This window comes from Lagopus leucura, unplaced genomic scaffold, assembly GCF_019238085.1.
Source record: "Lagopus leucura isolate 7727_CA_CO unplaced genomic scaffold, USGS_WTPT01 Super-Scaffold_739, whole genome shotgun sequence".
Lineage (NCBI taxonomy): Eukaryota > Metazoa > Chordata > Aves > Galliformes > Phasianidae > Lagopus > Lagopus leucura.
This window is the reverse complement of record NW_024962255.1, coordinates 9,344,605-9,362,701: the sequence shown is the minus strand read 5'-3', so window position 1 is coordinate 9,362,701 and position 18,097 is coordinate 9,344,605. Positions and strand designations below refer to the sequence as shown.

The window sequence follows — 18,097 nt, the reverse complement described above, 5'->3', positions numbered from 1 at the left end:
CCAGTTCCCTCAACCTTTCTTTATAGGAGAGGTGCTCCAGCCCTCATCAGTTACGTGATGATTGGTACTCAACTACTTTACAGTATTTAAAACAGAAGGGAATTAGAAGAGAATAGAGTTTATATGTTCCCTTCAAGTACTGGAAGGTCACAATGAGGTTTCCCTCATTGTGGCTCCACTGTGTTATCCCTGAGTATTTAAGGATGTATTGACAGTGCCTGTACTGCTAAAGATCTGGCTTGAAACACTTTGTATTCCATCTCTATAGAAATGATTTACTGGCAGAATCAAAAAATTGCAGCCCCAGTCTGGAGCTGCGGTCTAATAATTCTTTCACACTGAAAATGTAATGTCTCTTTGCTCATCTCCAGTGTGGTGCTTGAGATATGTTCAAGATGATTTATGGTGACAGCACACATCAATACGTACAACATGTTGCTTTGAATTAATTTCTTACGAAACAATATCCTCTTCTAAATATTTTAATTTTGGGAACATTTTAGTTGGTTCTATTTAAGTCAAGACACGATTTAACAGTGGCCCACATGTTTCTCACGTAGACACTACTGCACTAATTTATCTTGAAATTCTGAATGCCCACTATAACCTGCATGACTTTTTCTTGCACTCTTGGTATCAAACAATTGTTGATAAGCTGTATTTGAATAGTTCTTGCTGTGTTACTTTAATATGATTCAACTATCAATTCGTAGACTGTCAAAGAGTTAAGCTTTACTGCATATTGTTAGAGAACCTCCTCCTGCAACAATTTTCAGCTGTTTCCAACTTTTATACATTCTTACATTAATCTGCCAGTAGGGTAACACTGTTTCCACACTATTTTTCCTGTTGTTGTGATTAAAAATACTTTAAAATAATGTTGACTTAAAGAGCTGTCACAAAGAAATTAGTGATTCTACAGAAGGGCAGAATATAGATTGCTTTTCTAATGTGCTGGGTACTCCATTACTTGATGAAACGCAAATAGAAATAGCAAAAAAGGCAGCCATGGCTTACCCATATCATGATGATTTTTTCCCTACAAAAATCAACAAAACTACTCCTACTGGTATTGATTTCACTAGTAGAAAGATTTTTCTTTAGGGAAGCGTGTCTAATGAATACTAGGGTATCTTACAGTCATCTTTTTCTCACTTTACGTTTCACACTGCATGAAAATTCATTAAAGAAACGTCCATCCTTCCAGCATAAAGAACTAGGTAAAATATCCTTTGAAATTCATTTCTCCTAATAACACCTCTGTGATTGTGAAGAAGGGCAGCAACTGCAAGATGTCTTCAGTGTGATTCAGTATTCAGACAGGACTACAGAAGCAAAAAGTATAAAGCCTGCTCTACCTTATGAGGGGGAACAGCCTTCCAGGGAAATAACATGACTCTTCTTAGAGGCATTTGAGATGCTGTTATAGGTAGTAGGAGAAAAAGGCCCTGCTTGTTCGCTGTAGAGGAACTGCAGCAGAAGCATTTTTGTATTAAAAGGATGTGCAGTAAGGAACAAGATATGCAAAACATTGATTTATTCCAAAAACTGCCAGGTATTGGAAAGGAACATCATTGGTGTAGGTCATGCAGAAAGGAGCTTGCAGGTTTCTGCGGTTCTGCTGCACCAGATTAGAGACATGATATAACTCGTCAAATCCTTCAGGATGCTGTAAAGAGAATCATTGCACGTGGAAGAAATAAGCCAAGCCATTGTGTAAAAATCAAAGTATTAAACTGAACTATTTTAAAAATAATTAATCATATTTGAGTTTGGCCTTGAAGCATGTAAGAAGATGAAGTTGTCCCAAACACTACCATGCAGATTTATTTTTTCTTTTAAGAAAAACTTTGTCATTTCTTTTCTCCTGCATCACCTTTCCCTCCGTGAATCCCCACTCCCCAGTTGTAACATCTGTAATTAATGTATGATTCTTCAGGTCACAGTATTTTGGGGGTATTAATGTATTAAATTATGTACTTAAACATGTATTAATAAATCTAAATAAAAATAACTTCTAAAAGAGTTGAAAATACGCATCTGCTGTTCTCTTTATGTTGTTACTTACAAGCTTTTTAGTGTACTTATGACTTAGAAGCCTGTATTTACTACTGAGAAGGCCTAATTTGACTAACTGACTTTCTCCAGTGAATATGAAACCTCAACTTACAAATAAAAGTATCATTTTGTGTCACAAAAGAATAGGTTAATTTGCAAAGATATTCTTCTTTTCTGTTCAAATCACAAGTATGTAGTTTATAGAAAACTAGGAGCATATAGCAGCATGAAAACCTTTCTTGCTGCAGGCAAAATGATTTCACTTTTGGCAGTTTTACAGAAAAGCAAGTCAGTTACATTTTCACCTCCGGTGGTTTGTGGAATCAAAAAGGCAGTTCTTGCAGATGGAAAACTGTCATTACAAGCGGACAAGCTGTTTGCTGGGGGGAAATGCAAATATTTTGCTCTTTCAAACCTGTGAATGTTGGAGAGAAAGTCTGTCTTCACACATGAATTCTCAAAACAGAAGTTAATACTTTAATAGAGTTCTACTCGAGTGAAAATGGGGCACCCAGCCTGGTCACTAGCCAATCGTGCTTCAGTTATTACACAAAGTTACCATAAATTTCAGTGAGAGGTTGCATGTACAAAAATCCTGCACTACTGACCTAAAATACAGATTCTATCAGATCGCCTCAAACAGACCTGATGAGGTGACTGGCAGTGCCTCTGGGAATCAACAGTCACCAAGTGAAGTCTGAACACCACACATCTAGAGGAAAAGCACCAATTCTTTACAAAGCATACTTTGGAATACTTCACTCTTGCTGAGAACTGTTCATGAATTGTGAGCACGGAGGTAGAATGAACTACAAAGAGGGTACATACATGGGTGGAGAGCAGCTACAACAACCCAGGTTTCCCTTTGGATGCAAAGCCACAGCTTGGAAATATTACCATCTTTCATCACTGCATCTAATATTGTTACACATCTGTTTTATCAGTTAGACTGAATCCACAGAAGGTGGAAAGTAGTAAAAGGAGAAAATCTTCAGTGTTGTAAATATGTTATTTGAGAAATTTTTATGAGATTCAGTGCTTGTGCCTAATAATGAATGGTGAGAACACCACTCATTTTTGCTTGCTCTTCATTTTAATATGCCGACAAGATTTAGCGTAACACTAAATCTAGCAAGTATTCTGTCATATAATATGGAACACGTTTGGAAGCTACCTGTTGAAATGGACTCAGTAAAACAATTTCTAGATCAGCAATTGTCTAGTCTGAGTCACAATTTTCCCTTTATTTTTTAAAATCAAGAAATCATATTAATTTCCTGCCATTGTGAGATTTAATGGCCTTTTTTTTTTTTTTTTTTTTCACCAGCATTAAAATTTACTTTCACAATCTATTCCCCAAGTACTGTTTTCCCTCTAGAAATTTCAAATCCCATTACAGCTTACTCATACAATTCTATCTGAAGGCTCAGATTTGTAAAGCTTGAAAGGAGTTGGGCTCCAGTTTGGTTCAGGTTCTTGTCTGATATCTAAATAAATGCCTCTGAGAAAAAAGCAGTTCCTGAAGTTTTTTTCTCATTTAACAGACTCAGCTATAGAGTTTGCATTCATCCAAATGTCAGATCTCTTTACTTCAAATTTTATACTTTATCAACTAAAGATTTCTCACATTCTAGATTTTATTTCATAGATACAACTATATAACACTTCTTAAACATGTATTCCACCACAACAAATATCTATCTCTTATTAAAAGACATCTTTGTTTTCCTAATTGCTCCACTGCAATTTTCACTCTGCCATAGGGCACTCCCAGAAGACTGTTAGATGTACTTTTCATGATCTGCTGGCAGTGCTCTAAAGCTCTTTATCACAAAATCACAGTCATTTTTATCATCTTTTGGGCAATTTGTAAAATTCTACAAGCTTACTGTGTGACAATTTAAAATAATGTTTCACAAGATTAATCTATAAAAAGTACAGTATGTGCTTTGGAAAGGTCACAGAGAAGCTTTCCATTAAGCAAATCAATATGGTCACAAACAGATCTTGAAGTCCTATTACCATTTTAATTGGCTAGCATAGCCTTCTCACAATTTCATCTCAATGGTGACATTAATTACAACTGTGAGAATACAAGACTGTGCTAACAGAAACTGGAAAATAATTATTACGCACCGACTGGCTATCTCTTGCTACCACAAAACGTATCAGAGGTGTTATGTTAAACATCCAACATTTCCCACTCAACAGATTCATTGCTTTCTAGGACTTATTTTGATTTCCTGTTCTTCAGAATGTGGTATTAGAAATATCAAATCCAAATATTCCAAGCTGCAGTGAAGAAGCAAACAACCAACCAAACAAAAACATACAACAATTCAAAGGAACAGTTTCAAGAAGCATTAAGACTGACTAGCTCAACAGTGATGAACTCAGTCCTTGAGAGCAGCCCTGCAGAGAAGGGCCTGGGAGTCCTGATATCTGAAAAGCTTAACATGAGCCAGCAGTGTGCTCTTGCAGCTCGGGAAGCAATTGGATTCTGGACTCCATCAGAAGAGGGGTGACCAGCAGGGACAGGGAGCTGATTGTCCCTCTCTACTCTGCTCTTGTGAGGCCCCATCTGGATAGGGCATCCAGGCCTAGAGCCCCCAATACAAGAAAGACAGAGAGCTGTTGGAGAGGGTCCAAAGGAGAACCACAAAGATTATCAAAGAGGGCTGAAGCACCTGCCCTACAAAGACAGGCTGAGGGAGCTGAACTTTTCCAGCCTGGAGAAAAGAAGGCTGCGGGGTGACCTTATTGCAGCCTTTCAGAACCTAAAGGGAGTCTACAAACAAGAGCAGATTCAACTCTTTGAAAGGGTGGATAACTGCAGAACAAAGGGAAATGGTTTTAAGTTGAGAGAGGGAAGATTTAGGTTGGATGTCGGGGGAAGCTCTTTACAGAGAAAGAGGAGAGATGCTGGAACAGGCTGCCCAGAGAGCTTGTGGATGCCCCATCCCCAGAGGCGTTCAAGGCCAGGTTGGATGGGGCCCTGGGCAGCCTGGTCAAGTATTAAATGGGGAGGTTGGTGGCCCTGCATGTGGAAGGGGGCTTGGAGATCACAATCCTTGAGGACCCTTCCAACATGAGCCATTCTGTGACTCTGTGTGATTCTGTGAACTTCTTTGGCCTCCTCCTAGAGAAATTTCAGGGCAACTGCCCAACAGGTGAGCTGCAGATACTGCTGAGAGTACAGGAAGAGGAAGGCTGCCTGTCCCCATGCCTCCTGAAAGACATCCTCATGTCCTCCTTTCTGGCTTCTGTTCCAAGTTGTTTTCTTTGGTAAGTTTACGTCACAGTCTCTCTCTCAAGCTCATATCAGCTTACATCTATTTAATTTAATCTTTAGACTTTACACATTCTTAATGAAGTTCCCTCTCAGTTGTGTGTGTTCCTGCTACATGTCATCAGCTCCTAGTTTTTGACATAAAACATGGCCTTACTGCTAATTCAACCCCGAAGTCCTTGAATGCACCAGAAATCTGCTTCCTTGCCTGACACTCCCATAACCTCAGTTCAAAGTCCCATACTTGGCAAGCAAGTTACTGTTTCTTCTCTCTTGGTGACACTAGAACTGAGGGTCAGTGTTACCCCACATATTCTTTCTCTGTCCTTGCTAGGGCTCCAGGCCATTCTACCTTCAAATCAGACTTGCCATGTTCAAATCTGCTCAGCTTGATCACCAGCACGAGTGTTGCTGACAGCATGTAAGACATACACAAGAGCAGCTGGGGACAGCAATTACAGGATGAGCTTGATTTACTCCATGGGGGTGGCATCTGTGCCATCTAGAAAGGCCCCAGAGGAAGGAGAAGGCAGCACGTGCTGAGTGGCTTAGTGCTTGTGTGCACACAGACTGGCACTGTGAATGCCAGGGGCACAGACTGAGCAGCATAGCAGGATCTTTGAAGCTGTCAATCTGTGCTGACACATATGTTGAACTTTGACTTTTGCAATTGCTTACCATATTGAGGCAGATATTTTCATTAATATGGCATACACCTTCTAAAAAATGTCTTCTTAAAAACATTAAAAAATGTAAAAGCTTCCTAAATTATAATTTAATTTAGAAAGAAATCTAACTGATGATCTGTAGCTGAAATTTGAGATTGAAAAAAGTACACCGACAATAAAGTTACTAAAGAATAACTTTGGAACATGATAAAATGTGCACAGGAGATATAAACTGGTAGGAACAAGGTGACAGACAATGCCATTGGCTTATAACATTGACAAAGTAACTTTTGACTTTAACCAGAACTTTGAACCATACAAAATAAAATTAAAGTTCTATAGCGGTGGAGTATCTCCAGCACATACCAAATGCAGCCTTACCCATAGACAGCAGAAATTTTCTACAAGGTGATACCTTAAAAATGTTTAGAAAGCAAATTCACTTTTCTAATAGAATGTGTTCTTTTTTCACCCCCTCCACAAAGGTATTGAAGTAAGCCTGTTTGTGCCTGCCTGAGGCTCGGTGCCATTCTGCTACAGCCAGCAGTGATTTGTTTTGTTGTAAGCAGTGAAAATAGATGTCTGTTTGCACTTGGGAATTGACTGAATTTTCTCCACTGTCAGAGAAGCGCCAGCCAATCAGCAGTCATACCTGCTGTGCCAAACAGGCCAAGGCATTTTTGGAAAAAAGCAAAAGGTATTTCTCCAGTTAAGATGTACAAAAAGTAAAAGCAGTATATTCTCTTCCTAACACACAGAATTCTATCCAGACAGAAATCCAGGAGAAGTCAAATTAGTCCCAGTTTTGCTTTGTGAAACACATCGTTTTCATGCTTAATTTAGTCTTGGTTTGGACAGTTTCTGAGAATATTCTCTTATAAACATGGCTACTGGTTCATCAGTGGTCTGCTCTGGTGAAACATTTTCCACTTAATCATTTCTTTATTATTTGAAACAAAACCCACTTAAGCAGATATGCTGATTCATGGAGTTGATATTTTCAACATAGAATAGGCTAAAAAGAATTTAACTTCACCACCACCCATTTCCATTGCAATGCAGTTTTCTAATAAATACAAGTATTTTAAAGCTAAAACCAAAATCATCTGAATGAATTAGTCACTAGAGATAGTTATATAGCAGCAAGAACACAGAAGCATGCATTGGCAAAAAAGTAACTAGTTCATTGAAGTCCAAAATGTGTTCAGAAACCTTTGAAATACTTCATGCATTGCTGAATGCACGTAATATATTGTGAAATTAAATCTTAAAAAAAAAAAAAAAAAAAAAGTCATTCAAAGGAAAGGAAAAGGAGAAAGAGCAGAAATACCCAGAATGGTAAAACAAAGAGTCTTAAATTCAGTGTGCAAGCTGCATTTCTTTGGTTTTCAGTGGTTTGTTTATAATCATAAAATACTCTTAAAGTAGAAATCAGTGAAAGCTCTTCACTGGAAATGATTTAACTTTGGTCAGTTACTGTTTTTTCACAAAAAAAACATTTTTTCTGTGAATCTTGACAAAAGGACTAGTGCCTACATCAGAAAACCGAGCTTAACAGACTAATAGTTTACAGACTAATGTAACAGTAATATTACATAACATGTGTATCATCTTCAGGGCACTCCTACTAATTTATTTATGTCTTCAGAAGTCTTTCAAAAGTGTCTTTTTTTCTTGTACTATGTTTACTTAATCATGCTAAGCCGGGCAACTTGCATAGTTGAATTCATTTTCATACAGAAGTTAATCTTAGAACACTTAATCTGGTACAGACACCAGTAACAAGGATGGGCTTGCGACATCACCTGCACAGCCTTTGGGAGCTTTGTTGTGCATAAACACTGCAAAATTTTCTTGGTGAGATTTGGTGCACAAGGATCAGACCATTGGCTATGATACACAGGAAAACTCACTAAAAAATCTAAGGTGTCATTTAGATTTCTCCTATGCAATACAGAGAAACAGAGATGACATGAGGTAAATGATCACTGGGATGATGTAAAAAACAGAGCCTGTCCTATAAGACTACATAACATACAGAAGGATAATAAACCATAATATGAATAAGCATGGTGGGGCTTAGCCCCAAGGAGAAGGAACAACCATTTATATTGAAGGAGCACCCATTTCTTATTCCAGGGAACATTTTGTTCATCCATTCCTTGAGCACATAACAGGCTGAATCAATCAAGCCTAAGCAGAGCTGTATTATTGATCAAACCTCGCTTAAGTGCAGAACTCAGCCTGAAGAAATCTGCATTCTTAATGAAGTCTTGCCATAATCCTCCCAAAACAATATTAAAGCCTTATTCTCCTTATTTTTTTAATTGAGTTGTGCACGTGAAATAATCACAGATGTAGCCTGATGCTCTCCTTGTAATAAATGGTACAACTCTAGGCATCTACTTAAGCTGGAATTCTACTACTTAAAATCCAAACAGAGAAATGTTCTGCAAGATTTATTAACAGCTATGTAATCACTGAATTATTGCTGGAGGGGAAAAAAAAATGTGACTACTTGTTCTGCAAGACTTCTAATGACTTCCTCTCTCCAAGCCACCTCAGTCTAAAATTAAGTAGGCAGCTATTCTACCATTACATCCTATTTCCCATAATGCTATAACATTTCTGCAAATTATTATATGAATAAATACCTACAATACAGTAATGGATTTGTTTTCTGTGTGACATCAAAGCCGTGTGATCTAAAGACACTTGCAAAGTTCTGACTCAGCACAGCTCATCTTCAAAGTAACATTAATTTTAGTAACATTGCAAGCATGAAACATTTTATGAATGCGTTAAAAAAGACTCAATTAGTTTGTGGAAGGTATCTAACTTGCCTGTCTCTGACCAAAATGAACCGAGCTTGGTATTTCTTTCAGTTTGCATTTCAGCAGCAGTACATACACAGTCATTTCCTATAATTACTTCATCTGAAACTGATACTAATCCAACTGAAGTCAATGGAATTATTTCCACTGACTCCTGCTGACATTCGTCTTTAATAACCAAAGACGGACTTCTTCTCTAGCACTGAATGAATAGATTCAAAGAGTAAAATAATCTGCTTTCAGTATTATATTAGCAATTTGGCTATGGCTTTCCTCAATGGATTATAAGCAAATTTAATGTACCACTACTAAATTGCCATAAGACCTAAGCATACTACGTCACAAAGAACCCAAAACAGGATGCAATTTAAGAGACTTCTTCCCCCAGAGCATTTAGCAAGACTTGTTCCAAGCACAGGTTCCTGTCACTTATAACTAAACCTAAATCTGTTAATAAAAAACAGGATACTTTTCACCATTTGGTGACTATGCAAGACAACATTTAAATAACACACTTGTTCTTCATGCTAGGATGACTCATTTCTTGTAGGTGCTCTGGATTGAATAAGCCAACGATGCAGGATACCTTATGATTCCCTGCTTTCAGATGGCATTCACATACAACCAGCATGGCTCTTTCAGGCAACTGTTGGGGGTGGGGGGAAGGCCATCCTGAGAGGGTAACAAAGTAAGGGCAGGAATTATTGGCATGAGAGTGTGTTAAAAGTTAACAGAATTTATGGGTGTCGATCAAGTGTTAATCCTGGAAGAAAAAGTTACTGCATCAAAACTCAGAAAACAAATGAGAGTATGGCGAATTAAGATCAGAGCTGTGGATATTGGGAACAGCCCTAGTGTCTAATAGCAGATGAGAAAGCATGGCTTATCACATCCCAGAAAGATGTTCCCAAAAGGGTTGTAAGTACAGAGAAAGAGGAACGATGGGTAATAACACATCTGATGGAGAAGACATAAGACAAAATGAAGATTGTCTCCTTCCTACACTTTTAGAGCTCATTGCTCTATCAACCTTACTGGTGAAAGTTACTTAAAATGCAAATGCCTTCCTCCCAACTTTCCCAGCTCAATAGAAGAGAAGACTCAAATAAAAATTCATCCAGCCCCAGAGCTGAAAAATGATCCCATCAGATAAAAGAGCTGTATGTGCACTCTCACAAACACAATCACTGTGAAAAAAAAAAAAATAAAATAAAATAAAAAATCACTGTATAGAATAATTTCTAACAGAAGATTTTACTGCTTTGTATAAAAGAGTAATATGTTAGCAATGTGGGGCAAGAAAAGGTTATCCTAAAATTAAGCATTATTTTCTTAATTATGAAAGTTACATATATTGTCAAGGAATTCAAAAGGTGCCCCTCATCTGTGAACATATTTGTAGGTCGGATTCCACAAGGAAAAGATGTAAGAGATGAAAAACAAAAGAAAGCCCATGTTATCGGAAGAACCGAGATACCCCTGGACTTCTAAATCACTCTGCTAGAACCTAGAGAGACAGAGGCATGGAGGAGGCAGATAATGTTACATCCACAGTCCTGAAGTGAGAGGCCTTTTATCGCCACTTTCTTCATAAAACAATGATGAGAGAAAGCTGAAACGCTCCTATGCCCAGGATAAAAATGTACACTGTCTGGATTTTTCACATAATCTGACTTGCAAATTGCCTAGAAAAAAATTCAAGCTGGATATTCAATTCCTAAGTTAAATCCCACAAAATGGGTATCTGGGATTGGTCCATTTTTCTCATTTGCATTCAGTTCTACTGCCATAATGAAGTAGAAGAGATAAAGCAATAATGCAAGGAACAAAAATTGTTTTCTGCAGCAATTCTGCAGAGTATTTCCTTTCCTATTCCCTCCTGAAATAACATAATGTGTGTGACATACGTAGAATTCTTGTAGAGGCACTTCAGTCTGAATAAATTTCACTCTTGTAAAAAGGGTAACATCAAAACGAATGAAAAGTAGCAGTTTCTACTAAGACACAGAGTAACTCTGTGTAACTTCCATGGACAAAGACTACACCCTAAAGACAAACATCCACAATTAGCAAGTAAAGTTTTGTCTTTTAGAAAATTTGATACTATTTTCTGATTGTTGTGAAGGACAGGATGGCACAAGTAAGCAAACAGCCTGACTAAATTCCTCATACCCCTACATACTTGGCAAATAATTCCTGGTCTGTGGCCTGCATGTCAGCCATTCATTATTTAGAAGCATCTGGGGTTCAAACGCCAGACTTTTCTGAACATTTCTGAACCCAAGAATCACATGATCTGTCTCTGGATTTTAATTTGCTGCGTAACATCTCTGCATCAGATTCCTTGTACGATTACCTCTGCTTATTAATTAGAATTATTTGTTAAGAATTTTGTTCTAATGTTTGCTAAACTTATGTTTCCACCGACATCCACTGGTCCTGACCAAATACTGATAAAAACATTTACGAAGAGCTATTGCAGAAACAAGTCAGTGAAGCCAAAAGTAATACCATGGTACCGTTCAAGTGAATATTCATGAGGAAAAGCACAGCAGGATTGGTCATTTCATTTAAAGCCCCGATCCTGCAAGAGTAAAGGTAATGGGATCTTTGTCATTGACTTTCAATGAACAATGGAATGAGTCCCAAGGTAGCACCTATCGGAAAGGGCAGCTGCTTAAAAATTTTACAGCACTTCTACTTGAGAGCAATAAGAACAAAACACACGTTACAGACATAGACATACCGAGATGCAGATGTACGTGCATGCACACATAGCTTTAATGTTCTCAGACTTTTGTAGCTCCAGGTGTCTGTAGATTCAACCATTTGTTTGGGTAGCAAACCTAGAATTTTGAACTAGTAAACAGTCAGCCTCAAGAACAGCTGTTTTGGTGCTTGCAATGCCCAAGACACAAAGAGCACAATAGCGCTATTTGATAGAGCAAATTCTCAGCCATAAAACTCCGTTTTTCAACATAGTCACCATCATTAGCTATATATTTTCACCATTCATGAAAAAAACCTGCATGCCATGCTCAAATGGAAATGACCCACTGCTGATGTCACCACTGTTGAAATGTACCACCCATCATCTCACCATGCTCACATTCATTGGCTGGTCTCCCTAAACATTCAGTGTTCAATAGGTATCAATTAATGTCAATGGGTGCCATTTGTTTTCACATGGAGAGATTCAATTCCACCTTTGATTCATATATATCTGCACGTCAGACACCATCTGCCAGACTGCCCCTCTTTTGTCATCTGTCATATGGCAACAAAATGTAATGGAGTATCGGCAGGAAGGTTCAACCCTTACTGCCATACCACCAACATCTACGTGTGATGTCACAGGCCAACATAATAAAAGCAGAGGTCATACTTTTGGAGCAGTCCTCATACGTTCCTACTTCAGCAATGTCACTGGGAAGGCAACTCACTTTGAGCTTGTGCAAGAGAGCAGCATACAGTATTAAGATTTATGCATAAAGTTTTAACAGCCTAATTCAAACAGTATTTGTGTAAGTATGTAGACGAGGAAAGAATGCAGAAAAGTAAGTCACTGTAAAACATCCAACTCCTCTACAAAGCAGAATGATTTTTCTGAGATGCATGTGATGGAACATGAATTAAGTGCAAGATGCCTTATAGCAAAGAGGCTACTTAATTCTGGTAGGGCTACAGAGTTAAACTGAGCTGAAATGCACAGAATGAGGCATTTTAGCCACCATTCTCAGCACACGTGACCATCAATTCACCTAACGCAGCTCTAAAAATCTTTGTATCAATACACAGCTGAATAGCTGTGACACGTCAACAGTGGAAAAATATTGGCTGTAGTTTACTTGGATACTATTCAGTATAATTTTGGTTTTGTAACAGCAGAAGTTAATTTAACAATGTCAGCAGATTTGGAGAATGACCTTGAAGACAACATAAACCAGTCCTTTAACTTTCAGGACTCTGTTAGTCTATTTCTTCCTCAGATTAAACTGATAAACATGCTTACATTTAGTGCTTTCTTTAGAAATTTACAGAAAAAAAATGTATTATCTTTTGAACTCTAGTGGCTGTTTAGCAAGGTATAATATCTCCTCTAACAAGTTACATCCACCATTCTTTAGAAAGGATCTTGAAATATTATGACATTTGTCACCATCCACTACTTATTGACAAGCTAAGTCTGGAACAACAGAAGACCAAGAGATTTGTCACCCAACAAATCTCAATGAAGTTCGCAATTCTTGAATAACTGATACAGTCTATGCACCAAATCATATCAAAATTGTTAGAATTATTTCAGAGACTAATCTGTAATGTCTAAGCTAATTGGTGTACTTTCCTTGATACCCATTGAGTTAACCCATCACTCCCACCGGACTGATTCATCCCAGAAAGTAACCAGGTAAGATTTTGTTTTCTGCTTTATAATTGAAAAAAGCCATCAAGGATGGTCTTCGTCAGCAGTAAAAACTCTCAAGTGTTGTCCCCTGAAGTTGTTAACCACCATTTCTATCCTTTTCCAGCTTCCTAGAGAACATTTCCACATGATAAGTCCACCAGTATTCCACATTCTGTTTTAATGGCATCAACATGTATTTCACACAGTTTTTCTTAAGTTTCAGGTTTTTAGTGCTTAACCGTATCCCAGTGTTTTCTCCAATTCTAATTAGAGACCTCCCTCCCTGATGCAGTCTTTGCCCCAAAAAGCATATGGTTTCATGATGTTACCAAAAAGAAAGTTTTAAACAGAACAGTGAAAGAAATAAATGCATTTTGCAAAATATCTGCTAATCACATCTTAGCTGGGAGTTCCTCAGTACCAGGGAGTCTTCTGACTGACACCCATGGAGGAAAGAGATCTACAGCTATTCTACAGATACAACTTCAGGCAAAGCTGAGAAGCAGATCTGAATATAATAAAAACAAAATGCTGAAGATTTAACTAAAGCAGGTAAAAGTACAAATATATATGTGTGTGTACATACAAAGAAAGAGATACCAAGAAAGATACGTATTCCCATCTCTAGAAAATGACAAGACAAATGAGCAAGGATAGCATGATCTGCTCAGAACAAGAACTAATTTGACAATAACATATCTTGCATAATAACACAATTTGTACATTCCATGCCTACACAACAACAGAATCACAGAAACACCAAGGTTGGAAAAGACCTACAAGATCACCCATATCACATATCACCAATAGCTCTCACTAAACCATATCCCTCAACCCAACGTCCAAACATTCCTTGAACACCTCCAAGGTTGGTGACTCCACCACCTCCCTGGGCAGTCCATTCCAGTGCCTGACCACTCTTTCAGAGAAGTAGTATTTCCTAACATCCAGTCTAAATCTTCCCTGGTGCAGATTGAAGCCATTCCCTCTAGTCCTATCACCAGTTACACAAGAGAAGAGGCCAACCCCTAGTTCACTACAACCTCCCTTCAGGCAGTTACAGAGAGCAATGAGGTCTCCCCTGAGCCGCCTCTTCTCCAGGCTGAACAACCCCAGCTCCTTCAGCCTCTCCTCATATGGCTTGTGCTCCAGACCCCTCACCAGCTTTGTTGCCCTTCTTTGAACACATTCCAGGGCCTCAATGTCTTTCTTGCAATGAGGGGCCTAAAACTGGACACAGCACTCGAGGTGCGGCCTCACCAGAGCTGAGTACAGGGGGACAATCACTGCCCTGTTCCTGCTGGCAACACTGTTTCTGATGCAAGCAATAATTTATGGTAAGAATTATACATCAAGACTTTTATAGCATATTCATGTTTTTATTTTAATAGTGAGCCCACATTATAGTGAAATATTCATTCTGGATTTTAATAATACCCAATCTGTACTGTTTGATCAAGATAGGGAATTGCAAAAGTAATCTCTCTACTAAAATAGTCAAAACATGGCATCCATTACCAATCCAGTAGGAACGTGCGGTAAATGAAATTGGAAATACCCTCTGAGTTTTAACATTAAAAAAAAAAAAAACACCATTAAAAGAGATGGTGTAAAAGCTGAAGTTACTAAAAGCAGCTGAAGATGGAAAAAATAACACCACATCAATAAATAATTAAAATTCGAAATAATAATAGAAAGAAAAAATACACTGTGTTGTACTTCAGACTGCTTTAAAGTAGTTGGGGGTTTCACGAGTTCTTATTTCATAACATATTTTGAAATTCATTTTATGTTCTTTATAATGAATTTTTAAATGAGCAATACTTTTTTCATAATTTAGCCCACAGACATCTGAATCAGACTTCCACTAATATATTTGCATATAAGCAGTTCTCTTAAAATTCATCTGCTTTAATTACTTCTTTCTTACCTGAAGTCATAAAGTTCCATATGGGATGCATTCTACTGCCCAAGGCCATGTTGTAAGGGGCACAGATACATGTTCTTTCTCGGCTCAAGAGATTCAGCTGTGGAATGAGTACAGAAAAAGCTGCAAGAGAAAAACAGGAGTTAGCATTAGTATCTAGGAGGAAATGAAGAAAAATGTCAAAAATATATGTACGTGTTGTCAGGGAAGGATAGAAATAGGTAACAAGAAGGAGAAAACAGAGTTTTGGAATAAGTAAACTTCAAGAAAGGGTCATTTTCTCTAAAGTCACTGGAGTATAACCTCTAATAGCATTTGCAATTGCAGACAAAGCCACTGGGGTAGAAGGAAACCTGGATCCCAGAGCTGAGTGGGCATTCAGCAAAACGGTTTGGCGCCATAATCTGTTATCCCACCACAGTGATCCTGGTGTTCATGCTGAAGGCATCTCACTTCCCAGTGCTGTTGTAGCTGCCATAAATACTATGAAAGGAGGCTGATAATTTGCAGCTTAGTGTCTAACTGCAGACACACAAACACACACAGTATTGCAGGTTGGGCTGTGACACAGAAGCTTCATAGCTGATCTTCATTTGGGAGGGCATACTCCTCCCAGAGGACTGGAAATGCATCATTTGGGGATCACAAGCAATGTTCTGAAATATCATGTGAAATATCAGGCAACAATGCAGAATTGCAATGAGTTTCTCTCTTAGCTGTCAAGTAAAAATTGCAACAGTATTATATGGCCTTGATGCATGCATAGGGCACCAGCTCATTTGTGTACCACATCACTCATTCTTTAAGTGGAGAAAACTGATTCTAAATATTCATCTACTGACTTTTTATAAAAAGTTTTTAATTTAGCCAGTAATCAAAAAAGAAGTATCCAACAGTATAATTTTTTTTTTTTTTGCACATTTAACACGTAACATATTTACATGTTATAACAACGTACTGCCTTCTCCAACTTTGCCCAGTACAGTGGACAGTTGTTTCATTTCTTTTGTAAGACTGGCACTAGAACGTCATAATTCTAACATATTCAGAATTTAGATCATTTAAACTGATTTTATCATATAATATCATGTGGTCCATGACTTTCTTAAGTTCATGAATCTTCAAATAGTAATAGTATTCTGGCCTGAATCACACACTTACAGACTGCAAAAGAAAAAACATTTTACTGTAAGTTCTACTCATCCTCTTACTCATTATTATTTACTCTCTGATATAAAAACAAAGGAATCTTTTAATTCAGTGATTGTTTCAGTATTTTCACAGGTTTATATTAGCATAGAGAACTTTTTCAGAACATTGTCAATACTTCAGAATATTTTAAAGTATCCATCTAAATGGCTGGAGCTATGTCTTGTAAATCAAGACAACATGAATTCAACAAGGCAGCTTGCATGAACCACGTTTTCCTTACTAATAATTCCATTAAAAAGCTTGGTTCAGCTTCCATTACTGTCAGTGAAATAACATATGAAATGACTACGACTTCTATATTTAGTCTCTTTGATTTAGTCTCAAGTTTCCAATCACCGATGTTATGACAGCATTCTGATCTACACACACTGCCATGCAAAACTGAAGAAAAATTGTTTTCTTGCAGCACTGTATGAATACAACAGAATCTTACACAATGATAAATGGGCAAAGCTATTCAGAATACAGACAAATGCTGGAGAACAGAAAATACGTAATTATAATGACCTTATATAAATCAAAAGCACTCTTTCAAAAACATTAAAGCTGAAACAGCAGGGGTCTAAGAGGAAGACAATGAGCACTGCTAGGGAATTAGAGATTTTCATAAGAACAAAAATTAAACAGACTGACAGTTCACATTGGTGATTAACTAATTTAGGATATGCCAGAAGAACCCAAGACAATGAAGTATACAGGGAGGGTAGATCAAGTGTGCTCTCATGATATAAAGAAGAGCACACCGTTAATGAAATCACAGAGGTTACATTTAAGTGCATTAAAAATTAATTAACAGGGTATTTTAATATAACATAAAATTATCCAGAACAATTCTGTAAAAAAAAAAAACAACTGTAGGAGAAGAATTAAGAGATTGATTTGGCTGAGACTGGATTATACATTCCACTGATCACACTCACATTTATAAACCTCGTGCAATTTTGAGACTGAAGCAGCAGTCAGCCACTGCTTAACACAAATGGGGATTTTTTTGCCTTCCAAGCTACTCATTGCTCAGTGAGCACTAAGACCTAGAACAGTCCTTGTGACAGGAAAAACTCCAGAAAACTGGCCAGCTTACTGTGCTGCAAACATTACTTTGTGTCAAGTGTGCTGTAGTAATTGCCCATGTCTGCTTGGAGCTCACATCAAATCCAAAGTGGTTAGAATTGGCTTAGCTGCTCTTTCAGGAAGAATGGGGAAAACAACAACTAAGTACCAACTAAGCAGAACAGTTAAAACTGACTTTGGTGAAGTCAAAAGTCAGCTCTGCTTGGCTGATGCATGGTAACATGGTGGTAACAGAGTGTTCAATTAACAAGTTCAGGAAGTATTTATGTCACTGGATCAGCTTTATAAAATTGCAAGAACTGAAAGTAAATTTACCTGATTGAGCTCTAAGTAAAGTCTGAGACATACGCTGTAGGCAATGGATTTGTCTGCTCCAGGATGTCAGAGAAGGATTCACTCTCATCCACTGCATATAAGAGCACAAATACTGACTAAAACATGACCTGGAAATTTCTAGGTCCCATTCATAGATGACTGGACACATCTCAAAGGCCTTTTTGTTTGCTTTTTCAAGATTTTCAGCAGCTCCAACAGGCATTAAGAGGGACCTTCCTGGAATCAGTGAAGGGTCAGTTTATAGAGTTAATCAAGCCTTCATGCGTAGTTGCATGTTACAGCAAGAAAATTACAATT

At 37.8% G+C, this 18,097-nt stretch overlaps 1 long non-coding RNA gene across 1 annotated transcript in view; it reads right to left on the bottom strand.

Moving 5' to 3' along the window:
* The window catches only part of LOC122175214, a 185,832-nt gene that overhangs the window by 97,515 nt on the left and 70,220 nt on the right, over nt 1–18,097 (bottom strand). Inside the window, exon 3 of the long non-coding RNA XR_006177347.1 lies at nt 15,185–15,304. This is a non-coding gene — a long non-coding RNA (uncharacterized LOC122175214). The remainder of the gene's footprint in view (nt 1–15,184; nt 15,305–18,097) is intronic.